We start from the raw sequence: 14,636 nt of genomic DNA on the forward strand, positions 1-14,636 counted from the left end.
ACCTCTACAACTCAAAGCCACAGTCTTCAAACTAGAAGACCAACTGAAGCTGAGTATAGCTTCAGTTTCTCAAGAGTAACACCCTCACTCAGTCAACATATTAGTGTCATCATAGTCTTGTACCTCCAGACTCTTTTCTGGTTTACTCATGTGTCTGCTTACAACTCTCATTGCATGAGCAATATCCTACCTCTACTAAAAGTCTTTTTCTACAAGTACAGTCGTGTACCTCTTACTGTCATCAAGCTCAGTCTTCACCCGGTACACCCACTTGTTGTGCAATGTCTTCTTCCCTGGTAGAAATTTGTCAGCTCCCAAGCCTGATTCCCTGACAGGGAATCCAACTTCTCCTTCATGGTCAGCTCTCACTTACTTAAATTTTCATCTGGAAAAGTTTTTTTATAGCTCTGTGGTTTTCCACCATCTGTCTGTGGAAGAATAGAAATGGGTGCCCCGAACCCACTCTCCTCGTCACTTCCATTACTGTCTTGCACTGTGACCTTTGGCAAATCAACAAACCTTACCTTTTTATTGTGGTCATCAATGAATGTGGCATAGTAACGAGAGCCTCCAAGAGATGCCATTATAGAAGGTCTCCACACATCCGTATGTACAAGATCAAGTTTTCCTGCCTTTGGCGCTTCGTCGCTTTCCAAGAAACTAACATTCTTCTGCTTCCCCATAATGCAACTCTCACACATGTAAAGATCGACTAACTTCAGCTCTGGTAGCTTTTCACTATATTGAAGTTCTTTCATGCCCCTCTGACACATGTGACCAAGCCTGAGTAAACATGTAGTCATATATAGTGTGTCAGTTTGCTTACTTCGAGCCAGTACTAATGCTTATTTAGTAACCTTCTAGGTGTTATTTGAGAACACTATTTAATGACCACTCTCATTAAGCTGCCCAACAGAAATAATATTTTTCTTTAACTTAGGAATGTACCCGATCTTTTGTAAATTTTATTTGGTCTTATTACGGAGTGCAATATCAACTTCTCCCATCCCTACCAAGGTTAGAGCTTTTTCATCAGCAAGATATACCTTCCCAAAGTCACCTGCAACATAGTTTTGCATGAACTCCCCGTGGGAAAATGTATGGAAAGAAGCCCATGAATCCAGTATCCAGTCGTCAGCAGAGCTATGAACTGCAAGTAATAGTGTATCATGCACTTCTTCAGTTACAGCATTAGCACTAACGTTCTCTATCTTCTTTGGATTTTTGTAGTTCTTCTTTATGTGACCAGTTTTGCCACAATTTAAGGAATTTGCCTTCTGACCAGGCTTTGATTTTGACCTTCCTCTATTTGAGTTTTTTCCTCTATTTGAGTTTTTGTCCCTATTTGAGTTTTTGTCCTGTGATCTCCCTTTGGAATCAACATTTAGTGTCAAACTCGAACCCGGTCTCTTCAGAATCTTTCCTATGCACCTCCTCAACCAAAATTAAATCACGAATATCATCATTTTCATCTTAGATTTAGCTGCAGAATTGTTAACTGTCATCCTCATGGCTTCCCAACTATTTGACAATGAATCCAACAATATCAGCGCACATATCTCATCTTCAAATTCATTTTCCACAGGCAACAATTAATTTGTGATAGTATTGAAATCATTCAAATGTTATGCAACAGAGGTACCCTCCGCCATTTTCAAAATGAATAATTTTTCATCAAGTGCACCATGTTCTATGTCGGTGGCTTTTCATACATACCTGATAAAGCTGTTATGAGATCTGTAGTTGTCCTCTCCTTGATGACGTTGTGGGCAACTGATCTTAACAGACTTAATCGTATAACCCCCCCGGACATATCGATCCAACAAATTACATTCCATCTCGTCCATCTTTTCAGGCTTCTTTCCCAGTAACGATAGGTAAAATTTCTTCCCATAGAGGTAATTCTCTATCTGCATTCTCCAGTAACCAAAATTTGTGTCATTAAACTTTTTAATCTCTGATATCATCACTTCGTCTCCTACCATCGTTCTTCCTTAGATCTAAAACCACATCTTTGATACAGTTGTTGTGAAAAAAATAACGGTAATAAAGCGATAAATTGGAATAAGAAATTCACAAAACAGAAACACACAGCGGAACACACAGATTTACATGGTTCAGCAAATTACCTACATCCATGGAGTTGCAGAGGATTTTATTACTCGAGGAATTACATCCGTCAATCACCTCAATGATTACAAGAAAGAACTCTCTCTCTTCCTTTCTCTCTCTCTCTCTTTGTGAACCATGCGATAAGAAAGAAAACCAGGGAAAGCTTGAGGGTTTCGATCCTTTCCCTGTAAAACCAACGCTTTAGAGAGATTACAAGGGGGTTGTATCATGTCTATTTATTAATTTTATCATGCTATTAGGCTCATTACAGAATCAATCAAATAATTCATGAAACCCATTAATTATTTAATTTTCTCTTTTACAGTAAATCATAGATGGCAGGATTCATGCAAGGAAAGTTGTAGAATATTTAAGGGAAGGAATTAAGAGCAATTAATTTAGCAATTAATTTTTGAGTATCAAATCCAATTTGCTGCCAGACATGAGAAACTTCCAAGTTTAACAGTTGACTGGTTTCCATATTCACAACACGCAGCTTCTTGAATTTTGCAACAACTTTAGAACAGTTGCTTCAGATAACTACAGTTCCCCAAAATAGACCCAAAGTAAGCAACTCATCTACTCAGCACCCCATAAAACTATATAGCATGTCACCCTATCTCATTGTTTTATATAGACATATTTACATACCTACTCCCAATTATTATGTATTAACATAGCGGCCACCTAAACTTCATTTGTTACATTCAAACCACCCAACATATGCTGCAAATGTCGGAAACAGGTGATTTGTTGGTAAAAATTGAAATTTTTGTGAGTGATATGTTAATAAATAGGAATTGGGTGGTAGATATGTGAAGGCCCTTTTATGTATTATTTATCATATAGTGAATTATGTAACACAACGTAAAGTCAAATCCAAAAAACGTCAAACTTGATATTAAGAAACAATACATATTACAATACACAATCTTATACATAAAATCTTGTTTTATACTCCTTGTACTTACATCTTACAAAAAAAAAATCTTTGTGCTACTCTCTCTCTCTCTTCAATTTTTTTTTGTTCTCTACCCTTTCAAGCCATTTTCTTTCAGTAATATTGCCTAGGTGGTGTTAGCCAACAAACAATTTGAGATCTAACTATGTGAAAATTAGATAGGTTAATCAAATCATAATATAGCCTGAACAAAGTTTATCTAAGTCAAAATTTATAAACCATTTAAAAATTTTAGAACTCAAAACTTGTCAAGTAATAAGTGGTGTGGGTTTTGTGGTGCGTTGTAAATATCTTTCAATATTATAATAGACACACGACAACACAAATAATAAATATGCAGTTTAATCACAATAAAAATCACTTCAGTATAAATAATTTAATATTTTAAAATCTTTAAGCTACCAAACCGTATTAATAATGCAAGTATACGTATCGCTCAAGTAATAAAAAGCTCTAATGAAGTTCTCAGTATCGATCCCACAAGGAGTTGGAAATTCTTATGGTTATAATGTAAAACACAATATTCAAATTATTTAGGCTTTTGCACAATCATGTTGTGCAATATAAACCCTAATTTGTTTTAGGATTCTGTGGTTGTCGTTCGTCACGAACCTAAATCCTAACATCTTCTAAGCTATTTGTGCGAGCGTCTCGCATAAATGTAAGTCTTAATTAATAAAATTGGCAGGATGCAACATTTATATAATTCTTTTTGAAATTGAAGTCGAACCATAGGATAACTTAAGAAGTCATCAAGGATCTCCTAAGGATCTGTGATAACCCTTAATTCTTCTTCCTTTTGGATTCCATAATAATGTTCCAAATTTGAGTTATTCCCCTTTGACACTTCCTTGGTCCGATCTTTTGAAAAGTCCTACCCCTTGAAATTCTCGAAGATAATATCCCCTGATTTTTATCGAGAGTTTTCTTAGGTAATTTTAGTTATCTAAGATGTAATTAACTATAGGGGCTTGCCCTTATAGGAAACTTTTAAGAACCCAACTTAATATAAACCTATTTAATTTTTTGTATTAAATAGGGGAACTTGTTAGTTAACATATAAAATGATTTTTTTGCAGACTTAAACGGATGTCATAAATTTTTTAGTTTATTTAACCGAGCCTCACCAGTAAGTAGTGTATCTATTCTTCGGGATGGAAGCATTTATTGTGTGTTAGGCTCGTTTATTTAAACTACTAAGGATATGAGATTGGTTCGGTCTCATATTTTAAAAATTTAAACTACTACTTTTCCAAAAAAATATATATATAAATTAAATTAAATATCTTTTAAAACCAGGCATCTGAATATCCATTCCGATGACCAATAATTTCTAATTTGACAGCCGAAAATAAAGTAAGGCATGTTATTCTCATCCTTCCAAGATCGGTGTGAGACCCCCTTAAATGGGTTAAGGCTTACGATTCTCATTCCAGAGTTGGTAACTACATTCTGATTCTCATATCTTGAAATAGGTGTGAGACACACTTAAATGGGTTGAGGCATCCCATTCTCTTCATTTTGAGATCGGTGTGAGACCCCCTTAAATGGGTTAAGCTTCTGATTCTCATCTTTATTCCCATCTTTTGAGATAGGTGTGAGACCCCCTTAAATGGGTTAAGGCATACTATTCTCATCCTTTTGAGATCGATGTGAGACCCCCTTAAATGGGTTGAGGCTTCTGATTCTCATCTTTTAGGGGTTGGTACCTAAATTCCGATTCACATTATTTGAGATAGGTATGAGAGTCCCTTAAATGGAATAAGAAATCCTATTCTCATCCTTCCAAGATAGGTGTGAGACCCCCTTAAATAGGTTAAGGCTGTTGATTCTCATTCCGGGGTTGGTTCCTAAATTTCGATTCCCATCTCTTGAGATAGGTGTAAGAACCCCTTTAATGGGTTAAGGCATCCTATATCATCCTTTCGAGATCGACGTGAGACCCCCTTAAATGGGTTAAGGCTTCTTATTCTCATCTTTCCAGGGTTGGTACCTAAATTTTGATTCCCATCTTTTGAGATAGGTGTGAGACCCCCTTAAATGGAGTAATGAATCCAATTCTCATACTTCTGAGATCGATGTGAGACACCCTTAAATGGGTTAAGGCTTTTAATTCTCATTCTAGGTTTGGTACCTAAGTTCCAATTCCCATCTCTTGAGATAGGTGTGAGACCCCCTTAAATGGAGTAAGGCATCATATTCTCATCCTTTCAAGATCGGTGTGAGACCACCTTAAATGGGTTAAGGCTTTCAATTCTAATCTTTTTGAGGTTGGTACCTAAATTTCAATTCACATCTTGGGATCAATAACTAAATTCTGATTTTCATCTCTCGATATTGGTGTGAGACCCCCTTAAATAGGTTAAGGCTTCTGATTTTCATTCTAGGGTCATTACCTAAATTCTAATTCATTTCGTTACCTCTTGAGTTGGTTGTGAGTCCCTGAGCTTTCTTTCTCAATGTAGCAAATTTGAAGTTTCTTCGGGATAAGCCTCCATCCTATTTTCTTCTATTACCTCTTAGGTTGTATGTGAGTCCCTGGGTTTTCTTTCCCAATGTAGCACCTCTTTTCCTCGATGGGTCTTTTGAGTTGAATGTGAGTCCCTGTGTTTTTCATCTCGACCCAATCTTTTAAGACATCCTTAATTTTCAAAGTTTTCTTAAAATGGAAATCGAACTAATTTCAACTAAAAATAAAATCTTTCATTTAAAATTGAATCAAATCTTCATTGCGGCCATCGATGTCCTTAATGGTTCGCAAGAAACATGCCTTTTGATCCTTAGTGGGAGTCCCTGTCTGCTTTCCTGCGGAAGCCTATTTCATTTTCTCTCCTCTCTCCCCTGACGATGTTGGCTTAGACAATCGTGTTGGTTTGTTGATCTCTTCGGTTAACGCTAATACGTGCAAAGTTTTTTCCCAACACAACACAACTATTGGGGGTCCATTTATTGACCTCACTTTTGGTTGAGGTATAGTTTCTTCTTTTGAAGCCTAGGATCTAGCCATAGGACTTTCCTATTGACTATTCCTAGAAGACTAGTAAAGGAACCCTCACCATTAGAAATTCTAAAACTATTCTTTTCTCATCTTAAAGTGTCCCATTTTGGTTCTAACCTCTAACACTTAGTAGGTAGAGCCAATATGGGGGAGCTGAAAATGAATCCTCATAAGACTGTTTGACCTTAGGGTTAATCCTAGGTGGTGTGGTCTTGTTCAGTATTGCACACACACATTTGATACCCCTCACCTGCACTCACAACCTCAACCCTTAGCCAAACATGCCTAGCTTGATCCCTTGCTCTATTGGAAACTCATGTGGATGGTCCCCCAAACCAGTAGCCCTTGGCTAGGGTTTGCCTAAGACCATAACATAGAGGATCCATAATGGGAGTTCCCTTGGTCCCATGGTTCAAAAATGAGTAAATTTTATGAATAACATCTTATTGAACCTCAATCCTTCCCAAATACCCAATTTAGCCTTTTGCCCCCAAACTTTCTCACAACTACCAAATTGTCCATAAACCCTAAATTTTTCAAAAATTCCCTAAATTTCCCAAATTCTCAAAGTTTCTTCAAAAATCATTTCAAACCATTCTAAATCACTCAAGTTGACTAAAATACCTCAAAATTTCCAAGATCCCCAAAATACACCCAAAATTGCCAAAATGACCAAAATGCCCTTCATACCCCAAAAATTCAAAAAAATTCCAAATGCTCCAAAATCATTCCAAATGTCTTGAAAATCAATTTGAAGCACTCCATTGAACCTAATTTGACCAAATTGACCCCTTTTGACCAAAATCCACAAATTACCTCTAATTGCCGAAATTCCCCAGTTCACCCTCAATTTCCACCAAATTAACTTCAATTTCACCCAACTTCAATTCTAAATCAAAATTAATCACGTTCAATCCCAATTGAGACTAAATCCAAGACCAATTGAACCCAATATCAAGTCCAATTCCAATCCCAAACTCAAAACCCCAATTTTGCCCTAAAATTCAAAATCTCCCAAATTAAACTTCCTAACTCCATAATCTCCACCCAATTGATACCCAATACTCTTCATCACAATCTCTTGGACAAATTTGAACCATCAATTGACCCTAACCAAAACTTTAGCCCAATCCAAACCCAAGTCCAGCTCAAATCCCCCATTTTTACCCAAAATACAAAATTCCCCAAATTAAACTTCATATCTCCCCAATTGTAACCCCATTGATATTTAAACTTCTCATGATAACATTTCAAACCATTCTAAGCCCTTAATTGACCCAAATGCAAGGTCTAGCCAAACCCAATTCCAAGTTTAAACCTAAACCTCATTTTGGACCCAAATCCTCAAATTGGCTAAAACCATATGAAATTGACCAAACCTTGGTCACCACAGCCAACATTGGAGCCATAGGAACCAGACTAGATACACCTATCCCAAACTAGTTGAGTCATGGACCAAGGAACCCTTGATTTAGGGGATCCCTTCTTATAATGACTAAACCAAGGAGAGATTTGTCATCAACCATCCAGCCACCCAACTAATCATAATTAAGACTTCCTCTAGCTCCCTTGAACCACCTAACTACCTCCCCTGTCCTTCCCGGCCAGCCTAGTAACTGGAAAACATCTAAAATTAGAGCCACCCTAAGCTTTAAACTCAAGATTAGAACTCCCACAGTTGGCTCACCCAAATCAGTCACTTGCAACTTTCTTCCCTCAGCTGCCATTTGCACCCACTGGCCAGCCATGATGAACACTAATTCCCCCTCTATTTAAACACCACCTCCCATGGCCAAACATGGTGAGTACACAAATCCTTGGGAAGACTTTAACAAATTGTTTCCAAATCTTCTCCTATACCTCCTAAGCTCAGTCCAGCCATTACCCCCACTGTTTGAGCTCAATTTTGAACAAAAAAATAAGGAGCTTTCTTGCTATCCCATAGAACTCTTCAAAAATTCAAATTAAATCATCCTTAAGCTTCCTCAGACCAAATGAGGAAGTTTACCATCAAAACCCCTATGTCCTGAGCCCTCTAACCCACCTCTAAACCAAGGTAGTGCCACCTCCTGACTGAACTCATACCCAAACCATTCACCAGAGGAAATCAACACTTCAAGCATCTTTGTTGGACTCCACTGAAGCTTCTCCAAACATCTGATTAAGTCCTCCCCTCTCAGACAAAGGTATAACTCATTTTCCCCTAAATCAAGCTTGATTTGGGCTTTTGTGAAGAAAAGTTTAATTTCATGAGCATGTAACCATATAGATAGGTTCATCTGGACCGTTTAATTTCATGAGCATGGAGCATGTAACCATATAGATAGGTTCATCTGGACCAGATGAATGTGTAGGAATAAACTCCATGTGATTTCATTAACTATCGAGAGAGATCTAGATTTCATTAACTATCAAGTGAGATCTTAAGGTTTTAGTGTGCATGGTTCTCATTCTACGTCAGTTGGGGACGATGACGGAAAGACGTTGGATCGCTTGTGTATCAAATGGTGGGTCAAGATCACACCAGATGAGAGAATGAAACATAAAGTGTTGGCCGAGTCACTGGCTACAGGATGGCAGCGTCAATTGGCGAAGTGACGGGTAGTGTTTCAGAGCGTCATAGGATGACGCACCGGCCACGTGTTTAAGTAGGAAAATAAGATGTAAATTTTTTAAATTAATTTTAAAACTTAGAAAGTTCATATCTTGATGTAAAAAAATCTAAAAACTAAAAAAAAAACCCTCTTGCTCAGTGAACAGGGTAGAACAATGTGGAATAAAAATTAAAATTATTTGACTTATGTTTTATTTTTAATTAATTAAATACTCTATGTAATGTTTTAATTCTAATTAAGTAAATAATAATCACCATAGCTTGAAACTTTAGGAGTTTGTTCCTCATGATAGTAGGGATTTTCTATGACTTCTCTAAAGTCAGAAAGCATCTCTACACATGTAACCCTAATTTTCAAACCCATGTGCCTATTTTTTCTTAAAATAGTTGCATAATTTAAAATATGAATAAAAAAAAGTATGGGACTTGTTTTGGTAGGTTCTCTATGGTTAGAGGACTTTAGGAAAAATATAAAACAAGTTTAAATGTTTATGTAAATTACTATAGTTAATTAAACCCTAAAAACTCACTAAAATTAAAATGAATAAAATAATATTAAAAAATCAACAAAAGTTATTCCAAACAATAAATAATAATCATTCTAACTCATAGTAAAAATTTGAAATTTTTTGGTATTAGTTTGAGCACTAAAGTCTATTTTCTAAGTAAATGGTATTTTTGCATTAAAGTAATTATAATAAATTCACTATAATTAGGAAAATTAAGGTTTTTAGTCTGTCACCCTAAAATCTTCAATTCTTTGCCCAGTAATATACATATTTCTCTATTTATTTGTACTCAACCCCCATGAACTTCACCATCCATGGAATTTGAATGTGCTTCAACTTTTTTGAGAATTAAACCACCCTCTCGGGTCTTAATGCAATTACAACGAATTTTAACACTACAATGACTACAATTTTAACACTACAATGGGCTCTTATTGTAATGTAAAGGAAGTGCAAGTAAAAACCATCACATTTATAATCACAACTTCTTCTAGCATGCATTCTGATTCATGCATCCCAAAATCCTAAACATGAATTCTACTCATTATAAAAGAAAAGTAAGAGGAAAACAATGACATAATCTTCTCATGTCACTATTTCCTAATAAAAGAAAGAGTAAGAAAGATACAACACAAAGCACAAAGAAAACACAATGGAAAACTTCCTTTCATCAAAGCAAATCTACTAGATAAGTGTTTACAAAATCATAAGATAATGAAGAACACAATACTTATGTTTTTCCCCTTGAAAGAAAGATAAAAATCTCTCCCACAAAGTCTCCCACTGATCCATGCAATGCTAGTACATCTCCTTACAGATTCTCCCAAAATCCTCTCTCCAATCTCTCCAAAAAGGCAGGAATCCACATTTCTACTCCTATTCTAAGTTCTATAAACATTCTCCATGTTTTTCTCCGCACACACACACTTTTTCTGACATAATATCACTATATTATAGTGTAGAAACAAATTTCCCAAGAGATGCCTCAAGCAACCTCCAGAAATCATCCAAATTCAATGTATATGGGCAAATAACCATCCCTGGTGCATCAACACCATCTTTGGGCTTTTTTGGCACCATTTCTCATCGTTCACTGGACTCTGGCGCCGTCAGCGCCACCCTGCAGCAGCTCAACCATTTTGCTCAGTTTGGCTCCGTTTGAACTCCGTTTCACCTCGTTTCAGTTGTGTTTCGTTCCTAACAAATAAACCTACAAAATAAGCATGAAAATAACCTTTATTTAACGTGTAGTTTTATTCAAAAACATATGATAAGTGACAATTAGATTGAACATAGAAAGACATATCAAAATATGTCAGGCCAGGAAATGTGCTAGGACATTTTTTTTCTTGCTCGTTTTAGCTCCAAATTGCATTGTTTTTTATTCTTTTTCACCAAAAGTCCATTTCTTGTACCTGAAGTCAAAAATATGCAAAATACCATCTTTTAAAGTATAATATCACCAAAAATGAGTATAAAATATAGGTCTAAAAATGCATATTTTTGATGCATCAAAGTCCCCCAAAAATAAATATTACTTTTCCTCAAGTAACATTTTTTACATACATTTACCACATAAAAAATATGACTTATGGTACAAAGTTTAACTTCTAAAATTCTATAAATGGTCTACTAAATATAATAGCACAACAAATTTTTTTAACAACTTAAGTCAAAACTAAAAGTGTAAGAATACTTAGTAGTCAAGTTTAAGATTTTTTATTTTCTATTCATTTCAAGAAGAATTGCAATTTTTCATATTAAAGTTACTTAGAATATTTATATGAAAATAACTTCATGAGATCCTTATTATTAAGGATGCTGATACTCAAATACAATTTTAGAAAATGTAATAAAGCCCTCTACCTCAAGTTATTAGGCATCTCCTCAAGCTTCTCCTCATATAATTTTCTTTTCTTTTCTTTTTCTTTTTCTTTTTATTTTCTTTTTCTTTTAGCTTTTCTTTTTCTTTTCTTTCAGGATCATTTTTAATCCTTTCTTTTTTTTTCTTTTTAATATGAGGATTACTATATCTGGATATCCTTTAATGATTTTGAACTTCACTATCCTCTTCTTAAAGTTAAAAACTTTTCACATTCCTTCACTTCATATTAGCTCTGAAGATTTTTCATAAAGTCTCATTCTTTTCTTCTTACATGAAACTCTAAGATTTTTAATACTTCAAAAATACAATTTCCTTTACTTTAAATCGAAAAAGCATAGTCTTATCATTTCGTACCAAACATATTAACTCTAGAATTAACTTTCATTATTGAAAACTTTTACTTAAGTCTAATATATTTAGAAACACAAATATAGTTATCTAAAGTAAGTCTCTAATACCAAAGGTCATGTCAAATCAAATTTTGAAAATATAGTTAATTGAAGACAAATAAAATTTAGTTTCTTTTTTTGAAAATTTTTTTTTATTCCCCCCCAAACTTGAATTTTAAAATATTTTACAATTAATTTCATAAAATGTAGTAGGAAGAAAAAGTAAAAGTCGAATCTACTTACTACTACAACAACCTATCAAATTCATATACATTCATAATCAGGATAGAATGACTATAGAAGAAAGTAAATCTAGCCTAAAACATGTTTACTATAATTTTAAACTAATAGGAAGTATACTCACTTTAAAATTTTATTTTTCTTCCTACCCCTAAACTTGATTTTTAACATGCATAGCATTTAGTACAGAAGATATAAGTAGGAAGAAAAACAATTTAGAAATTTTATCTACCAAAAATGTCTATAAAAATATATACAATTATTTATCAAGATAGAAAATATTTAGTAGAAAGTTTATCTAAACTAAACATGCTTGATAAAATTGAAAGAAAGGTCTAACAAGAAGAACATGTATCGTCATAGGAATATATATATTTACATGTTCTCCAAATCCTTATATTATTGTAATACAAACACAAACACACATGATAAATGAGGTAATTCTTCCTTTAACTCGTCAGATCTCACTAGCTTATTTTCAACTTCTAACAGAATCACTACACAAATATATTAGGTAATAAATAAGGTACATTTTAAATGATTTTATAGATTCTAATCCCAAAGATAAGATTATCCCTAACATATTGGCTATATTGCCTTTGGATCCCCAACCCCAGGCATCACCATATCCCAATAATTAAGCACCTCTAACAGTTATAAGGATGGTGTAACTTCATCCACATGTTACTCATCAAATAGGTTAGCTACTCCTACTAAATGAAAACAAGGTCAAAGAAAGGAAGTAACAAAATTGAGATGGAATTTTCACTAATAAATTCATAATGACTCATCTAAAACTCAAGTCCGGGTGAGACCCAAGTTGTAGTGGACTCGTCAATCTAACTACAACAAGAGAACATACAAGTCTAAGCATAATAAGAAGTTAAGAAATCACCTCTCTCATGACACACAAAAAGGAAATCAAACTACTAACAATCCAAAAATCTACCAATCATCAATCAAGCAGATCAATCCACACTAAAGCAAATGCAATGCAACAATAACAATCATAACTCTTAAGCACACTAAATCAAACCACACTGATAACCATGGGTTGCCTCCCATAAAGTTCTTTGTTTAACGTTGTCAGCTCGACAAATGATTTCACCTGGATCAAAATTCCATTTAAGTAATCCTTGATCAGTCCCCCAATCTTTTCCAGATCCAGAGATTCCTATAAAGTCCTTGAATTTAAATTTTTCATTCAGCTCTTCCGTTTCAGATTAATTCATATCCTTGTTCCTTATATTTCTTTCTAGATCCAATATTCTTCTAGTAATTTTCTCAATTTTTAAATTTAATATCATCCTTAATTTTTATAAGAAATGGATCTTTATAAGATACTTCATGATCTCCCAAATTTTTGGTCGGATTACCTCTAGATAATTCAGTTTTTGGATCAAATTATTCTTGGTTACTCTTTTATTCAGTATTGTCTTTCAATTTTTCCCCTTGGTACCGAGTAAATTGTAGAGGTGTTCTTTCTATATTTATCTTAGTTGAGGAAATAAGTTTTTCTAATTCTATAAGGATTTTTTCCATTTGTCTTTCAATCTCCTTATCATCATCTCTCAATTGAAAGTTCTTTCGAAACATATACTCGATTTCTCTTCTAAATATTAGTTAATAATTTCAAATTGCTATAACTTTATTAGTTCAATAACTTTATATTGCTCATCATTCATCTCTTTAGGATTTATCTCAGGGTCATTAGGTAAAATCTCTGGGGGTAAGCTATTAATTGCATTAATAATTTGCCCCAGTTGATTTTGTATATTCCTTAGTGTGACCTCTTGATTTTTCAACTCACTTGTCATTTGAATCACAACCTCTTCTAACATTAATTCCTTCTCCTCATCTTGTGGGTTGGAGTTAAATTGATGATGAATATTAATTGAGTTAATAATCTGCCTCAATTTATTTACCATATTCCTTATTGCGGTCCCTTGACACTCCAACTCACTCTTCCATTTGAATGACAACCTCTCATAATAAATCCTTCTCCTCATTTTGGGGTTTGAAGTTAAAATTATGAGGAAAAAAAGTTTATTATTATAATAGTGATGATTATTCCAACTACATGTCTAATTAAATTGATTTTCTTCTCAAAATTGGTATTCTCCTCCAAAATTATTATTCTTCTCCTCCATTGGTATTCTCCTCCAAAATTATTATTCAAGTTAAAATTCAAATGATTTTCCCAACTTGTATTGTAATAATCGGAATAAGAATTAAATACTCATGGCTAGTTTCAATCCATTGTCCAAATGAATTTTCCTCAATAATTGGGGTTCCTTGAGGATATCTTTATATATATTGATCTAACTTCTTTTCAATATCTGCAACCTGAGAAATTAAATTTGTAAGAATATCTTCTTTAAAATTTACCTCTCTTGGGACTTACTCTTTCAAAGCTACTAGCATTATAATCCAAATCTGAATATTCATTATATCGTTGATCCACCATTTCTACATTAAATTCATGGAGTTTTTTTTCTGATTCATCATCCTCCTAAAAGTTTTGTTTAAATCAAAGTCGTAAAATCCAAGGTTTGCAGCTCCTGAACTATGCATACAAATTTAAAGACGTAACTAATAGAATATATATCAAAAATATTTTTAGTATTTTTAATTTTCTTTAAATTAAACACACAATAACTAAACACACTAGATAAAAATACTATAAATTCCAAATCTAAGTCTTATAAGTTTAACTAAACTTCTTCTAATGTTCTTACCACTTACCGAAGCTTTCCCGATAACAACAACAAAAACTTGATGTGCCCCTAGTGTGTGTTGTTTTTCTGTGTTTTATGTCAATTTAAATCCCCTGTAATAGTGTCAAAAACTTGAAATGTTCTGAATTATGCAGTAATTTAACTTTCAAAAATATGACCAAAATCTTGACCTAATTTAAAAATCTTGACC

The sequence above is a fragment of the Phalaenopsis equestris genome, unplaced genomic scaffold (assembly GCF_001263595.1).
Source record: "Phalaenopsis equestris unplaced genomic scaffold, ASM126359v1 Scaffold000136, whole genome shotgun sequence".
In the NCBI taxonomy this organism is placed as follows: Eukaryota; Viridiplantae; Streptophyta; class Magnoliopsida; order Asparagales; family Orchidaceae; genus Phalaenopsis; species Phalaenopsis equestris.